The 17,053-nt window shown below is 47.7% G+C and overlaps 1 protein-coding gene and 1 long non-coding RNA gene across 2 annotated transcripts in view; one reads left to right on the plus strand and one right to left on the minus strand.

Moving 5' to 3' along the window:
* The window catches only part of LOC142560021 (putative peptidoglycan muropeptide transporter SLC46), a 124,938-nt gene that overhangs the window by 42,138 nt on the left and 65,747 nt on the right, over positions 1-17,053 (minus strand). The window lies entirely within an intron of this gene.
* LOC142559446 (uncharacterized) lies at positions 205-11,901 on the plus strand. Its single transcript, XR_012823114.1, has 3 exons — positions 205-556; positions 10,255-10,386; positions 11,813-11,901. It is a non-coding gene; the product is annotated as an uncharacterized LOC142559446 (long non-coding RNA).

The raw sequence follows: 17,053 nt of genomic DNA on the forward strand, positions 1-17,053 counted from the left end.
CACTAAAACAAAATTGGCAACGAACCTTTTGTTTGAGAAAAAAAAGAAAAGTTTTATTACGATATATCCAGCAATGTATGCTAACGTTCGAATACATCTTTTTCTAAGCACGTGTTCGGTGATATATTTCAACGGTTAAATATTACTTTTATGAGAAAATTGCTTTCTTTAAGCAGGCATCATTGCCGCCTGCACTCCCTTCACTTGCATACTATTGTGAGAGGTTTTTAATGAGCAACTAGCATGCGAGTGTGAAACTCAATATTCCGTGCTTAGACAAGTGAGCTCTTTCACAATTCAGTGTTAAAATAGCTAGTCATCATGCAACAACCATTCTGGTTGGCACTAGCGGTTACGGTTGTATCCTTGAGCGAGGCTTGCGAGGAGGACCGAGCAAACTACTCCGTCTTCTACGACATTGGCACCGAAGAGGAAGCGACGCTCTTTCCGTGCCTCCAATGCTTTGCTCTGCCTTGCGTCAGCGACCGAGAAAAAATGAGGACGCCCATTGTTGGGTCAAGGAAGTATTGCTGTAGAAGGTGCTCCCACGTCGCGGGTAAGTAACCAATCCTTCGAAGCATAGCGACCAGTTCCACACACACACACATTCTATATATATATATATATTGAAATGGGGTTTATTGTAGCTCGTTCGAGGGATCGCAGGTAGCTCTAGATCACGAGTCCTAGCGCTTCGCATCAACAACCCGCGCTCGTGTCTCGCGCCGCAGCGGTGGCAGTCCGCACAGTGCCACATGCATATTACCCACTACAACTACAGTGCCACTTGCATATTACCCACTACAACTTCCCCCGGGGCGAAGAGGAGCCATCCTGGCGACCTAAGGCGATGATACGATAAGGGGGTCGTGGTACGGCTTCAGGCGGCTGACATGAACAGTCTCGCGGCCACGGCGGCGTTTGTCCGGAGATGGCGTCACCGGTTCGACCACATAATTCACAGGCGAAGTACACGCGACGATCCGGTACGGACCTTGATATTTTGGAGCAAGCTTTGGGCTAAGGCCTGGAGCTTGGAAGGGCAGCCGAAGCCAGACGTGAGAGTCCACGGCGAAGGACTGCGTGGGCTGATCGTTGTCGTGGCGATCTTTGTGGATTCCTTGGGTATCCGACGTGAACGAGCGAGCAAGTTGGCGGCACTCTTCAGCATGGCGAGCAACTTCGGAAAGAGGGGTGAATTCAGAGGCATCCGGGTGATATGGTAGTACGGTGTCGAGGGTAGTGGATGGTTCACGACCATAAAGAAGGAAAAATGGTGAGAAGCCTGTGGTAGCCTGAACGGCGGTATTGTATGCGTACGTCACAAAAGGGAGGACATCGTCCCAATTGGAATGATCCGACGCAACATACATGGTGAGCATGTCCCCAAGGGTGCGGTTGAATCGTTCCGTTAGACCGTTAGTTTGTGGGTGATACGCCGTCGTGGTGCGGTGAATAGTGCGGCACGCGGCGAGGAGCTCATTAATAACTTCGGACAAGAAGACACGGCCTCGGTCACTGAGCAGTTCTCGCGGTGCGCCGTGCCGTAAGACGAAATGCCGTAAGATGAATGCGGCGACGTCGCGAGCAGCAGCCGAAGCAAGTGCAGCAGTTTCAGCATATCTTGTCAGGTGGTCTACTGCGACAATTATCCAACGATTGCCGGTAGCACTGCATGGAAGAGGCCCATAAAGGTCGATGCCAACCCGATCAAAAGGACGTGCAGGACAAGGTAAAGGTTGCAGAGGGCCTGTCGTATGAGAAGATGTCTTGCGTCGCTGACAGGCTGCACATGACCGAATGTATTTGCGGACATAAGAATACATGCCGCGCCAGTAGTACCGCTGGCGGAGCCGCTCGTAGGTTTTCAGGACGCCAGCATGAGCTTGTTGTGGGTCTGCATGGAAATACGTGCATACGTCGGAACGCAAATGGCGAGGGATGACTAGCAGCCATTTGCGACCGTCGGGCTGATAGTTTCGGCGGTACAAGATGGCGTCCCGTAGCACGAAGTGGGTGGCTTGGCGACGAATGGCTCGAGGGCATGTAGACGTTGAAGAACTGCTAAGAACGTCAATAAGAGACACAATCCACGGATCTTTTCTCTGTTCAGACGGCATGTCACTAACGGCAAGCGTAGCAACCGGGCACTCTATGGGTGAAGGTGGCCTTTCGTCGGATCGCATGGGCGCACGGGAGAGCGCATCTGCATCAGAATGTTGGCGCCCGGATCGATAAATGACGCGAATGTCAAATTCTTGGATCCGAAGAGCCCAACGTCCAAGACGCCCCGACGGGTCTTTCAGTGACGCAAGCCAGCAGAGCGCGTGGTGGTCTGTCACAACGTCGAACGGACGGCCATACAAGTAAGGGCGAAATTTGTTTAAGGCCCAAACTATAGCTAAACATTCTTTTTCCGTGACAGAATAATTGGATTCTGCCTTCGTGAGAGCACGACTCGCATATGCAACCACATATTCTGGAAAGCCAGGCTTCCGTTGTGCAAGGACGGCCCCAAGACCAACGCCGCTGGCGACGGTATGAACTTCAGTCGGTGCACTCGGGTCGTAGTGGCGTAGAACAGGCGGTGAGGTAAGCCGACGGCGCAAAGTGGTGAAGGCTTGGTCACATGCCGGAGTCCAGTCGCGAAGGTCACCAGAGCCAGCCAGGAGCTTCGTCAGGGGAGCGATGATGCAGGCAAAATTGCGCACAAAGCGGCGAAAATAAGAGCAAAGACCGACGAAACTGCGGAGCTCTTTCACTGTAGTCGGCCGCGGAAATTCTGCGACAGCACGAAGTTTGTCAGGGTCGGGAAGGACGCCGTCTTTGGACACGACATGGCCAAGTATGGTCAGCTGGCGGGCTCCGAAGCGGCACTTTTTCAAGTTAAGTTGAAGGCCGGCGGTGGTAAGGCAAGTAAGGACTTCGCGTAGACGAGAGAGGTGAGTGGTGAAATCAGGGGAGAAAACTACCACGTCGTCTAAATAACACAAACACGTCTTCCATTTGAGGCCTCGTAGAAGATTGTCCATCATCCTTTCGAATGTCGCGGGTGCATTGCAGAGGCCGAATGGCATTACTGTAAACTCATACAGGCCATCAGGCGTAATAAAAGCTGTCTTCGAGCGGTCGGATTCAGCCACTGGCACTTGCCAATAGCCCGATCGCAAGTCCAAAGAAGAAAAGAATTCGGCACCATGAAGACAATCCAGGGCGTCATCTATGCGCGGTAGAGGATAGACATCTTTTCGTGTAATCTTGTTGAGGCGACGATAGTCCACACAGAAACGAATCGAGCCATCTTTTTTCTTAATGAGTACTACAGGAGATGACCAAGGACTGCAGGATGGCTTGATAACACCACGTTCAAGCATGTCTTCAACTTGCTCGGCGATGACACGACGCTCGGTGGATGACACGCGGTACGGACGCTGGCGTAATGGTGCGTGGTGTCCCGTATCAATGTGGTGAGAGACGGTACTGGTGCGGCCTAATGATGCTTGGTTGCAGTCAAAAGAGGCGTGAAAATCATTTAAAAGAGTAAGAAGCCGCTCACGTTGTGTCGGCTCGAGGTCATCGGCAATAGAGCGACAAAAAACATCCGGTGGTACTCGGTAGATGGCACATGGGGTGCCAGTGCTGTTACGTTGGCAGTATCCACGTCGTCGGGAACAGGGAAATGCACAATAACGTCAGCGTCCACAGTCGGGATGGTACCAATAGTCTCGCCACAGTGCAAAGCCAAAGTGTACGAATTTGGGTTAGAAATCAGAATTGCTGCAGCCCCATGGTGAATTGTGAGGAGGGCGAAAGGCAACAATATAGGTAGGCGGCGAATGAAGACGGCAGCGGGTGAAAACATGACCGTCGCTTCGGCAAGCGATGCGCATGAAAGAGGGACAAATACCGCGCTGTGAGGGGGAAGGTCAGTATCTGAAGCTACACAGATCCTGGTAACATCATGAACTTGAAAGTCGTGAGACGGCAAATCGCACAGAACGGAGAACTGAACCTCAGCACGTGCACAGTCGATGACGGCGTGATGGCGCGACAGAAAATCCCAACCGAGAATCACATCGTGGGAGCAACAAGTTAGCACAAAGAAATCAATCGAATACAAAATGTCTCGAATCAACACCCTGGCAGTGCACATAGCGACTGGCTGAACTTGTTGTGCACTGGCTGTTCTAAGCAATAATACCGAAGGCATCATGGTCACTTTCCGTAATGCACGGCAAAGTTTCTCACTAATCACAGATACAGCAGCACCTGTATCGACGAGCGCAAGACATTTGATGCCATCAACAGACACTTCAATAACGTTAGCGGGGGAAAAACGAGGACTTTGATGTTCCGACGATGACGCAGTTCGTGCCTCAGGAACTGCGGAAATCAGTTTTCCGCCTCAGTAGTACTGGCACTGGGCCTACGACGCATGGGTGAGAGTGAGCGCCGACGAGGGGAAGGCGAGCGACGAGTATTGTAGAGCTGTGACTGCGGTGCTGGTATGTCATCAGCAGCGTAGACTTCCGGTGGTGGTCGCTGAGGCATACGGTATGGTCGGAAGCCGGAGCTGGGTGGTCGCGCGGTGCCCACGAAGGCCGGCAAGCGCCGGCGGCAGAAGCGCGCTACATGTCCCGGTGTACCGCAGGCATAGCATATTGGGCGGTTGTCAGGAGTGCGCCAAGGATTTGTGCCTTGCTGCTGTGCGCTGAAAAAGGGAGCGACCTGCTGGCGAGGCGAGGGCAGATGAGAGAACACCGGCTGGGGAGGCGCTGAAGGCGGAGGCGAGAATCCCGGCAGACGAGGCGCCCGTGCAGCGGCTTCAGCATACGTCAGAGGCGCGGCCACGAGAGCCGGCTGACACGGAGGTGGAAGAGCTTCGGTCACTTGCTCTTGAATTACCTGTCGGATCGCTGGAGCCAAATATTGAGAAGGCTTCTCCGTGGTCGGCAAAATCGAGAGCTGGCGCGCGACCTCCTCGCGCACAAATTCTTTTATTTGCGTCAGCAAAGTTGTGTGGTTGTCGCCAATAACCAATGCTGCTAACGAATCTTCCGTAGGCGGTGGGCGCCGAGCTAAGATGCGTTGTTTCCGTAGCTCGTCAAAACTTTGGCACAAGTTGATAACTTCGGCCACGGTACGCGGATCCTTCGCTAGCAACATTTGAAATGCGTCCTCATCAATGCCTTTCATAATGTGTTTTATCTTGTCCTGTTCCGCCATTGACGGATTCACGCGCTTACACAGGTCAATGACATCTTCGATGTAACTTGTGAACGTTTCACCATGATGTTGCGCGCGCCCCCGTAAGCGTTGTTCTGCGCGAAGCTTGCGCACAGCGGGGCGCCCGAACACTTCTGTGAAACTTGTCTTGAATCTGCTCCACGTTGTGAAATCGTGTTCGTGGTTTCGGAACCAGAGGTTCGCGACGCCGGTTAAGTAAAACAGCACATTGTGCAACTTCGTGACGTCGTCCCACTTGTTATGCTGGCTCACCCTTTCGTAAGATGACAACCAATCCTCCACGTCATGATCATCGGTGCCGCTAAAGATGGCAGGATCACGCTGGCGCAATGCACCGGAAACGATGACCGTCGGAGGCTGTGGTGCATCTTCCTGGGTGGTTTCGTCAGGCATGGTCGCAGCAGTCGGTAGCGTCCGGCTTCGGAGTTCCAGTTTTCGAGGTTACCCCGCACCTCCACCAAATGAAATGGGGTTTATTGTAGCTCGTTCGAGGGATCGCAGGTAGCTCTAGATCACGAGTCCTAGCGCTTCGCATCAACAACCCGCGCTCGTGTCTCGCGCCGCAGCGGTGGCAGTCCGCACAGTGCCACATGCATATTACCCACTACAACTACAGTGCCACTTGCATATTACCCACTACAATATATATATATATATATATATATATATATATATATATATATATATATATATATATATATATATATATATATATATATATATTGTTGGCTCAAAAGGATGATTGAAGGGCGGGAAACTTAAGGCGAAGCCCATAGGTTCGCTATTGATATGCTCGAGTACAGATTTAGGTGTAGGTCGTTTAACAAATCTATAAATAATTGATCGATTAGTACAACTATTAGGTTAAAACAATTTAACCTTCTTTCTGCAGGTGTACTCTCGACGGCCAAAAATAAATAGCGACAACTTGTTACACTTTACCTTGATGTGGAACTGTATTTAGGAATTACACGAGCAATCTCGCTCCACTTCGCTTCCAACTATAAGCAGGACATTTTTTTGAAGTATTTTCCACTCACTTAAATGGAACGATGTTCCGCTCAGGTTCCAATAGGTGACAAGTATGTGGAACAATGTCCCAGAAAACTAAACATGGTTCCAGTTACAAGTGTGTAAAATCATGTTCCAGATATTAAATACAATTATGAGGAACACTCTTCCGCTGACAGTGGCTATGTCCAAGAAATTTCACGTAGTTATTTTTGTGTGAATTCAAAAGTAGAAAATTAGAATATATGGGGCGGCGCTCCGTGCATTTTGTGACTTAATGTGAAACGTCATTTCAATTAAGTCAGGAGAAATCTTTACAAAACATTTTCCGAATATAGATGGAACCTATTTAACCGGGGCGAGATTAAGATCTAGTGTAGCCACCATCGATAATGACTGTGAAATACGGCGTGTTCTTTGAAACACGATGAAGTTCTGTTCAGGGACACCTTAGACTTCTGTCAACTGATGGACCAGGCAGCATTTCGTAAAGGCTACTCAACAACAGACCATATTCATACTATCAATCAGGTGACAGAGAAATGGGCAGAATATAACCAATCCATATATATAGATTTAATTGATTACGAGAAAGCGTTTGATTCATTTGAAATCTCAGCAGTCACGCAGGCATTACGGAATCAGGGTGTAGACGAGCCATATGTAAAAACACTGAAAGATATCTATAGTGGCTCCACAGCCACTGTAGCCCTCCATAAAGAAAGCACGACAATCCCAATAAAGAACGGCGTCAGGCATGGAGATGCGATCTCTTCGATGCTATTCACAGCGTGTTTACAGGAGGTATTCAGAGACCTGGACTCGGAAGAATTTGGGATATTTATTTATTTATTTATTTATTTATTTATTTATTTATTTATTTATTTATTTATTTATTTATTTATTTATTAGTATTACCCTCAGGGCCAGATGCATTACAGAGGGGAGTGGGACATACGGGAAAAATTACACCGATACAAGTTTTTTTCTGTTAATACAATGTTAGCTAAAAAGATGAAATAACAGCGGGAAGCAAGAAAAATTCAAGCAATTGACCGATAACAAATATAATTACATATTTGGTTACTTACAGTGGAAGACACTTGTGTATAAAAGATTATGAAACTGGGAACAGTGAGCAGTGGACGTGACTGATCTCGGAAGGTGGCTCCAGTCCTGTGAGGTGCAGGGTACAAATGATTGATAATATGTTCGCGTTAAGCACGACATTATTCCCATCTTTTGTGCATGATCGAAACGAGGGGAAATGTGTGATGGAGGAAGAATACGGTCGTTGTGTAGGGTGGGACTGTAGTATACTTTCTGGAAGAGACAAAGGCGAGAAAACTTGCGGCGACAGGCGAGTGACGCAAGCTGTAGGGACTCTTTCATTAAAGTTGAGAATACCTTAGTAACTTGCGATTCGCTGATGATATTGCCTTGCTTAGTAACTCAGGGAACGAATTGCAATGCATGCTCACTGACCTGGACAGGCCAAGCAGAAGGGTGGGTCTAGCAAATACAGAAAACTAAAGTAATGTTTAACAGCCTCGGAAGAGAACAGCAGTTTACGATAGGTAGCGAGGCACTGGTAGTGGTGAGGGAATACATCTACTTAGGACAGGTAGTGACCGCGGATCCGGATCATGAGACTGAAATAATCAGAAGAATAAGAATGGGCTGGGGTGCGTTTGGCAGGCATTCTCAGATCATGAACATCAGGTTGCCATTATCCCTCAAGAGAAAAATGTTTAACAGCTGTGTCTTGCCAGTACTCACTTACGGGGCAGAAACATGGAGGCTTAGGAAAAGGGTTCTGCTTAAATTGAGGACGACGCAACGAGCTATGGAAAGAAGAATGATGGGTGTAACGTTAAGGGATAAGAAAAGAGCAGATTGGGTGAGGGAACAAACGCGAGTTACTGACATCTTAGTTGAAATCAAGAAAAAGAAAGGAGCCTGGGCAGGACATGTAATGAGGAGGGAAGATAACCGATGGTCATTAAGGGTTATGGACTGGATTCCAAGAGAAGGGAAGCGTAGAAGGGGGCGGCAGAAAGCTAGGTGGACGGATGAGATTAAGAAGTTTGCAGGGACAACATAGCCACAAATAGCGCATGACCGGGGTAGTTGGCGAAATATGGGAGAGGCCTTTGCCCTGCAGTGGGCGTAGCCAGGCTGCTGATGCTGCTGTTGCTGATGATGATGAAATTCTGTTGAAAGGCGCCGTAACCACGTTCCCGAAGAAAGAAGAACAAGCACTCTACATATAGGGATAGAGTGCCGTGATACACAGTGACTATATCACGCGATCCCACAATAGTTAACCCACATAACCGCAGATTACGCCGTCGTCGTGATCGATCCACTTTACTATGCGAGAAACTGACCGGGCAGACGCGACAAACGCCGGGCGGAAGACAAAGAAATCTTCGCTTTAATAAAAGAACTATGTGCTGGAAGGCGGATATTCGTTTGCGGTGAAGATATTTACGTATCGTTGCTTGTGCCTTATCGAAATTCCGCACAGAAGTGAGCTGGAACACTGGCACATTGTAAAACTATAGTAAATATCCCTATATAAGTCGATATATATAGGCTAGCCTGGCAGCAGACCTGACATGCTACTGCAAGAGAGGTGGCGAGGCAATTAAGAAAGGGAGCGGATCAAAAAAAGAACAAGGAAAACACACGCACTAACACATATGCTAACACAAATGCACTAAACGAAAAGTTATTTACAGGGTGTCATCGAGGAATGTATCCCGCGGCAACGTTATAACTGCTGTAATGAAGTGCAGTTCAGGTTCCGGATATTGCTACGATTCAAGAAACTCCCGCAGCTAACACAAATGCACTAAACGAAAAGTTATTTACAGGGTGTCATCGAGGGATGTATCCCGCAGAAACGTTATAACTGCTGTAGTGAACGGCAGTTCAGGTTCCGGATATTGCTACGACTCAAGAAACTCCCGCAGCTGAAGTCGCGTATCACGTCGCACGTTCAAACCATTCCTCAAAACAGCCCTTGAGGATGGAAAGCGACTGCAAATGCAGGCGGGATATGACGGCGTGCTGAACAAATGAACTTTAAATAAATAGGGACTTGTGTAAACGAAATTCAGGTGAATGCGATGAAGGGACGCACCATAACACCTATCAAGACAACGTGGGTCACGAAAGTTGCACTTGGGCGTCTAAAAAGATTATGGGGTCCACATGGCCGCTCTACGTCACACCACTGGCCACGCTGAAAGCGCCACGTGGTTAGAGGCTAACTAACCACCCAGTGACTGGAGTAGTGGATCGTCGCGAAGGAGGTAACTCTTATAGGAGTACTGACGTGATAATTCCGACTCATTCTTTTGACCGTTAAGTGAAGATTCTTAACCTCTAAACCTCAGAAAATATGCTGGGTTAGGTATCACGTCAGTACACCTTTAATAAGCGATATTCGGAGAATTGGAAATTTGAAAATTCTTCTAGAGCTCGCTTTGATTTATAACAGATATTTTCTCTCCACATAACTATATCTTAATAACTATATCTAAATAACTGTATCTAAATTGCATCTATCTGCATCTATTGCATAACTATCTGAATTGCATGTATTTGTGCATTAGTCGAGTGTATATATATTCACTCCTGCTAGGGCCTCCTCATGGCTTGCAGTATTCTCTAAATAGATAACTATTACCATAAAATAAAATCTTATTTCGACCTTGCAAGCGCCATCGCTTTCCAGAATTTGTGGCCTCGCACATTAAAGTGACCTGACGTAAAACGTTAGCACACAGCTCCTATCGTGGGAATTTCACGTGCATTTCGACTTTCATTGCATGCTCTACCCACTTTCAAGAACTCTTTATTATACAGACTTACACAACCGGTGGAGCTAGGAGCGAGACACCGCATAAACGTTTCCAAATCGCGTCTGCGAAGGATTCTCGTGGAGAAGGCTCGAGCCTGCTTATCCTGAATTATTTCAACTTCCAGTGCCTGGTACTGCGTGCAGCCTTCAGCGGGACGAGTCGGCCGTCGTCTGCCACAAGGGGAATATCTGCAGCGTCACCCGAAAGGTCTGCGTAGAAGAGTGTCCGCTGCCACCCATGCCGTATAACATATAAGGTAAGCCGCGTTTGTAGGAAGCGACGTATACGCGCATTAGTGAGCGTCCTGTGCTGCATGGGTGAGAGAATGAGGAATTTTTCATTAATCTCCGCAAGTAATGCACCACGTTTACTTTCTCACAGTCGAAAGCAAAATTAATTACTCCAGACTGAACCAATGTACATAAGATAAACACAATAATGGAAGCTAAATCAATGTGGTCATCTTGCAATCAGTGTTACATTCATGAAAGACAGCTTCAAATTCACAAGGTCGGAGGTAGTTTCCAGTAAGAAAGCTAGTAGTTATACCCTCTTGACTAACGAAGAAATCCACAAAACCACGTACTTTGGTCTCCACAAAAGCGAATTCGTAATTCGAGGAAACTTTACTGGACAAGGAATTTTTTGTTCATCTGCTGAGTTCGCCTTTGTTCCTTCGTGGCTTCCGCTTGAAGTCAGGAGGATGGAAACGTGAGCCGTATCACAGCTCTCTTCTGAGGCATATGGCCAACGGATACGAAGTGGCATAAAAAAAGAGAAAAACAAACACCAGGCGCCGTATTGAGATAAACCAAAGCTGCGAATTTTCTTTTTAAAAATTTTCTTCGAGGAAAACAGGCTCATCCATCTGCGCGATGCCCTAGACCTCAGAGGAAGACGACCGGCCTGCTCTAGAAAAGACGGCGCCAACGGCAGGCCGTCCCCGGCTTCGAACACGGCTCAGAACCAGTGACGTCGACGCAGACGATTTTGCCGACGATGACGCCCAGGCTCCCCGCGAAATCGCTGCGACGAGCGGCCTGCGGGCGCAGAACGTCACTAATCACGTGCGCGCCCGGACATCGGGTTGCCGCAGGTGGGGCAGCAGCCACCGCCTCGGGATCTGGGTATCTGGCTCTCGTCCAAGAACCGAGCCGTCACTCGCATCTCGGCCTGGCCGTCGCGGTCGTAACGCCGCTCGGAGCGGCGGCGCTTGATGAGCTCCTCGAGACACTCGATGCAGTGCTCGGCCGGTCCCGGCTCGGCAGCCGGCGGTGCGGAAGGCGGGTAGTAGTCGACCGAAGACTCGCACTCCTGCAGGACCTGAGGGGTCGAGGAGCGACGTCATGAACGTCTGACGGCGCTGGTTGCCGTGGTTCCATGGTGATTACGACAGCAGATATTGGCACCTATACTCACAACAGGGAACAGGCCGGAAGCGGACGGTAGAACAATAAGAAGTGAGGGCAAAGGAGGAAGCGAAACGTTATATAAATAGCACGATTCGACGGGTGTAGGTCTCGAAATTTCTCCTGAAACGGAGAGGGTAAAGATTTTTGTAAAGCGCAAAACATACCTTGTGGCTTCGCGCAGCATACTTTTTTCCTAACCCGAACAATGCACTTTTTTTCTGGGCGTACGACTAACTTATGATTTCCCATTCTCCCTGTTTTCTTTTTCAGTTCTAGGTTTTCCAGGTGCACCACAAACAAGGTCTTGGTTTCTCATGGGCACTTTCCGAAATAGTTGAATAAATCAATGAATGAACGTTCTGAAACTATACAGGGGCCCACCGTCGCCGTGCATCGAGCCCTCGACCTCGCGCTCAGCAGCAGTGCGTGACAGCCACTGAGCGACCGCGGCGAGTAGAAAGTAAACATAGTAACAGCAGACGTAAGAATAATAAACCTAGATATTTTGTAGAGCAAAAGTTACCTAAATATAGAGCAATGAGAAGAAGGTGTTGTTTAGTAGTCTACTATAAATATGGCAGAATGAATTCAAAGCCGAAACAATAGGTAATATTTTAAAAATCCGGCGACACCTAAGCACTCGTTATGAGTGAACGCGAAATCTTCATTGTCAACTCGAACACCGCTGAGGAGTTCTTCGAGTTTTGCGCTTCGAGTAATGTTATCGAGTTTTGCTGCGGGGTATGCTATTGAGTTTTGCTATTAAATTCGGGCGGGTCTTTTTTTTTTGTAGTTTCTATGTTAGCATGTTGGCGGTAGAAGGGAATCAATTGGACAATATTTCTGTGGAATCAAGGACGCTGCCCGCCACAGACGTCCCACGTGACGAGAGACCGAGGAAGCAGCAGCGGCGGCGAGGTCGGCCGGCGCACTCAGCAGCTTAACCCAGTGGGAGGGGAGAGAGAGAAAGAGAAACAGAGCCTGTGTTACACAGGAAATGGCACTTAGCAAGTCGAACACGTCTGTGGCTACCGAGTCGTAGCCCCCAGATAAAATGATAAGTGCCGAAGTTACGGAAAGTACAAACTGGGCTCGTAAAGTGATTTGGATATGTCCGCAGATGTTGCCGTTACCCTCTGTTGCAACAAGCTGTAGAAATTTTTTAAAGAAACACCGAAGGGGTTCCACGCGGAAACTGGATGACATTTGATATATGTTCGCTTCAGTAATAGAGTGCTGACTAGAGAATGACCACTGCTTGGAGGAAGCATCCCTTTGAATATACCTTACGCGTCAGTAATAGTTGGTCTTACTGCTGTTTTCCTACTGCTAATTGAAGACCCAAGCTTTCATAATTTCACGATTACGCTAAGTAAATGTGCATGAATCAACCGACCTCCTACTGCCCCTCCGCGAACGCTCACCAACACGGGCTGGCGGTAACCCAATTCCGTGAGACGACCCGCACCGCTTTTATGAGGCTCTCTAAACGCCACTGGCGTTAAGCACACTTCATTTTTCAGCTATATCAGAACTATTTAAAACAATTTTCTTGGGGTTCTGCAAGCGAAAACCTGTTTCAATATTCTTTAAGTGTCAGAATAGATGAAAGGAAAGTACGTATTACACCGGCGGTATTTCTTTCCAGCTTTTTTTCAGCCTATAAAGAATTTGTAAAGAATTCTAGCCCTTCAACTTGGATTGTTCTAAGAGACGAGCATTACTTGCACAAGAGGCATTACTTGCCTCTCGTGCATATTTATGCATAATCGACTAATCTAAAAAATGTCACTAATAAAAATGTTAACTAAATATATCACGAAACATATCGCCATGTACAGGTTGCAGCCTGTGAGTACGCAAGGCTTATTCACTTGGAACGAATTTTCAGGATGACGCCAGTTTCGAGATATCCGTTTCAAAGTGTACGACGAAACACATGGGCACTCCAGATACTTTTGTGCTTCAGTGCATAAAATGGCGCCTTGTTAAAAAAAAAGTAAGTGGAACAAGAGTGCCTTTTTACCGCAAGTCTGATGGCGCATGTCTCGAAACCGATGTCATCCTCAGAAATCGTTCCAAGTGTACATACCTCAATAACTCACCGGCGACAATTCGTGAATTACAATACGTGCCGTGAAATAACCACTTAAAACTCAATTAGTATTTCTTGTGAACTATACAATTGTGGATTTTGATTGCTCACACATGTCCACCGCTTGGAGTAATCAAGCTCAAAGGCTACATTTATGCTATCTTTCACCTTTAGAAATTCTGTGGAGGCTAAAAAAACACCCATATTCTATAAAAGGATTCGAACGTCTTAAAATTGCGTTGCGTTAACAAAACAGCGCTTGCTACACAAAGTTATAAGAACTTAGAAAAAAAAACACATTGTCACCTCATACCACGATCACACAAACAATAGGCTGATTAAGGACATCAGTGACAGAAAGCCTGCAGAATCGTACGACTGTATATCATTAGTGCGACTCCATCCACGAATTCCCATACATTCTCACGTGAAAATTGAAGAAATCAAAACATGATAGAGTTTTCTTTACCGACTCGTATCTCTCTCCGGGTAAAGGCCGCAATAAATGATGTATTCGTTTCCGCATTAATTAAAAAGTGAAGCTGAATACACTGTAGCAGTGGATGACAAATAGGTGGGCGCGCAGACCGGGGGAAGCGAGTATTTCCGCCCAACGGGCTCTTTCTCCGCCCACATCCCTCCTGACCTGAATGGTCGGCGATCCCCTCCTGGCAGCCCCGTACTTGGAGCGGCCGGACGCGGCGCTGCCGGAGTTCTGCGCCTTGGGCGGCGGCTTGACCTCCTCCACGAGTATGGTGGTGCCGCGCGGTACGACGCGCAGGATCTGCGGCTCGTCGTTCATGTTCTCCAGGGACACGGTGGTCCGGCAGCTCGAGCCGGGGCTGCCCATGCACGACACTATGCCCGCGGTGCCGCCGTCGTACCGCGAGTTGGGCATCTGATAGACGGTGCCGCGAGACTGCGACGCGCCCGGACCGCACGAGATCATGATGTTGGATCCGGAGCCCTGAAGCTGCTGGCCGTCCATGTAGACCACCATTTTCTCGCCTTTCTTCTTGACGCGCGTGTTGCTCATGATGCAGGCTGCTCTCCTAGGTCCGGGTTCGGTCTATGGTCCGCACCGTACAACCGGCGTGGCTAACCACTCCAGACGGGCGTCGTCGGCAAAGCAGACCGCACGGTCGACGCCTCTGACGCTGAGGGGGGCTCTCCCCGGGTAGGGAGACGCGGCTGCCTGCCCTTACGCTGCCCAGGAGGGAACCTGCGGGGTGCCTTGAACGACGACTGGTCCGCACCAGTCAAGCGGCTAGCACGCGACGGAGGCGGCCTCTTTTGCTTCCTCTTCCAGCGGCCGTTACCCTGGCGGAAAATTGTTGTTATTGTTGCCTTTCAAATGTGGCACGTACCCACGAGGGTTGACTGCGCGCCGTCGAAACCGTGGCTGAGAATTTTGGCCGTTATCCTTTGTGGTACTGATTACAAATGCCTGCATCGTCGCATTAGTGCCCGTGGTAGACTCTTGGGGCTCTATATACTATTTCTGTCCTATGACAATTCTCATCAGCGAGATCAAACTGTGCATAATTACCTTACGAGCACATGGGCAGTTAGAGAAGCAGAAACATTCCTCTGCCTCTGTAATTATACTTCTGCCACGGAAATGGTTTGCTAAAATTCATCGGAGCTCATTTTTAATAAAAGGAACTTGGGCCCTTCCGTCTATACAGTGCATTCGATAGTAACATGTTGCTGGGCGAGTTATTTCATACTTGTTGTAGTTTGATATGAAGTGAAACGGTATGATGTAAGAACAAGCCTGTGTTATATGGCTTTATATTCAGTTACATAACAGCTCATTCAATGAACACACGAGAAAAGATAATTCCGTTACGCGAAAACTCAAACAAACCCCTTTCACAGCCTTTCGACCATTCATAGACCAGCGATGGCGTCCACCATCTACGCGCGTTGGCGCGTGAGTATCTCTGAGTCCACGGAGCGGTGCGTCCGCTTCCTTGAGACACTTCCAGATGGCGCTCGCCTGCGCCTCATCGCGGCGATTAGTAAGAGATAGTAAGAGGCGATTGGAGGATTGGTGGAAGTAGGGAAACGACAAAAGACGGAGACGTACAAAAGTACAGTTCGCAATAGGGGTTCCGAAAATTTTGGCGTGGTAGTTCATAGTGTTTTCTTTTTTTCATTGTTTAACCTAGGGAGGACATGAGGCAGTATAATAGCAAGAGCTTGGTGGCGCAACTCACCGCCCCGTTCCAAAGGGGACTCTCATAACATCCATCCATCCATCCATCGCGGTGCACGCAAGATGCTGCGTTTCTACCAGAAGCCCGCCTTCATGCATAGCGCTCGCCGCGAGCGTTTCCCGGTAAACATTATGGTTAGATACGCTGCAGTTGCAGGGAAGTGCGAGAAGCAGTCAGGGATCTTTGAATGCTATCGCCTTCCACTCTTAAGAGGAAGCTTTAGCTCGGGCCCAACTCCGAAGCGGCCTATTCAAATGCATGTAAAATGAAAAACTTTTTTTCTGAAATAAGCCCTAGACCGATTTTAATGAAATTTGTTGCATTTGAGAGAGAAAGTTAAATTCTCGTGATTTTTTGAAGCGGAATTTCGATTTAGGGCTTGAATTTTGTTCAAAAGATTTTTAACAATTCGAATGTTTGAAAAAAATAGAAGCACGGAGTTTACAAATACATAGCTCTGCATCAAGAACAGATATCGCGGTTCTGTAAACGGCATCCATTAGACCATTAAAAGCGAACAAATTTCATATGCCATTTTACATCTTACGTGAATTTGTCACGTTGTTTATAAGGGCTCTGCAAAAGGTGTATTTCCATGTTACCAAATTTTTTTAGATTCATGCGTAACATATCAATTTTGTCCGCTTTAGATGTACTATTATATGCAATTCACAGAATTGTACTATCATTTTCCGTTGCTGAGTTACGGAGTTGTAAACGTTACAGCTTTGCTTTTTCAAAATGTTTCATTTTTGCCAATTTTTAATATAACATTGACGACTTAAATAAAAAATTCGAAAGAAACAGTCACTAACTAAGTTTTTCTTTTAAATGCAACAAACCGTGTCAAATTTGGTGCAGTGGTTTCCGAGAAAAACGAATTCTTCTTTTACATCTATTTAGATAGGAGCACCGGAGCTAAAGCTTCCTCTAAAGGCGAAGCTTAAGCGTCCTCCATTTTTTTTTCTGCCTGGCGAATAAAATGGTTGCAATGAGTGCCTGCATAGCGCGTTGCCGTATTTCCCCAAGAATGTGTTCTTGCGCTGCGTTAACTATGTCTTCAGCTGAAGAGCGACTATAAGCAGAAAAGGTGTCATCATGTGAAGTGTGTGTAGGAAGGGTGTTTGTACCACTGCTTGAATAATTCAATTCTGCCATACGGTTTTCTGTTACCGCCCGAACAATTCATGTTAA

The sequence above is a fragment of the Dermacentor variabilis genome, chromosome 10 (genome assembly GCF_050947875.1).
Source record: "Dermacentor variabilis isolate Ectoservices chromosome 10, ASM5094787v1, whole genome shotgun sequence".
Classification (NCBI taxonomy): Eukaryota; Metazoa; Arthropoda; class Arachnida; order Ixodida; family Ixodidae; genus Dermacentor; species Dermacentor variabilis.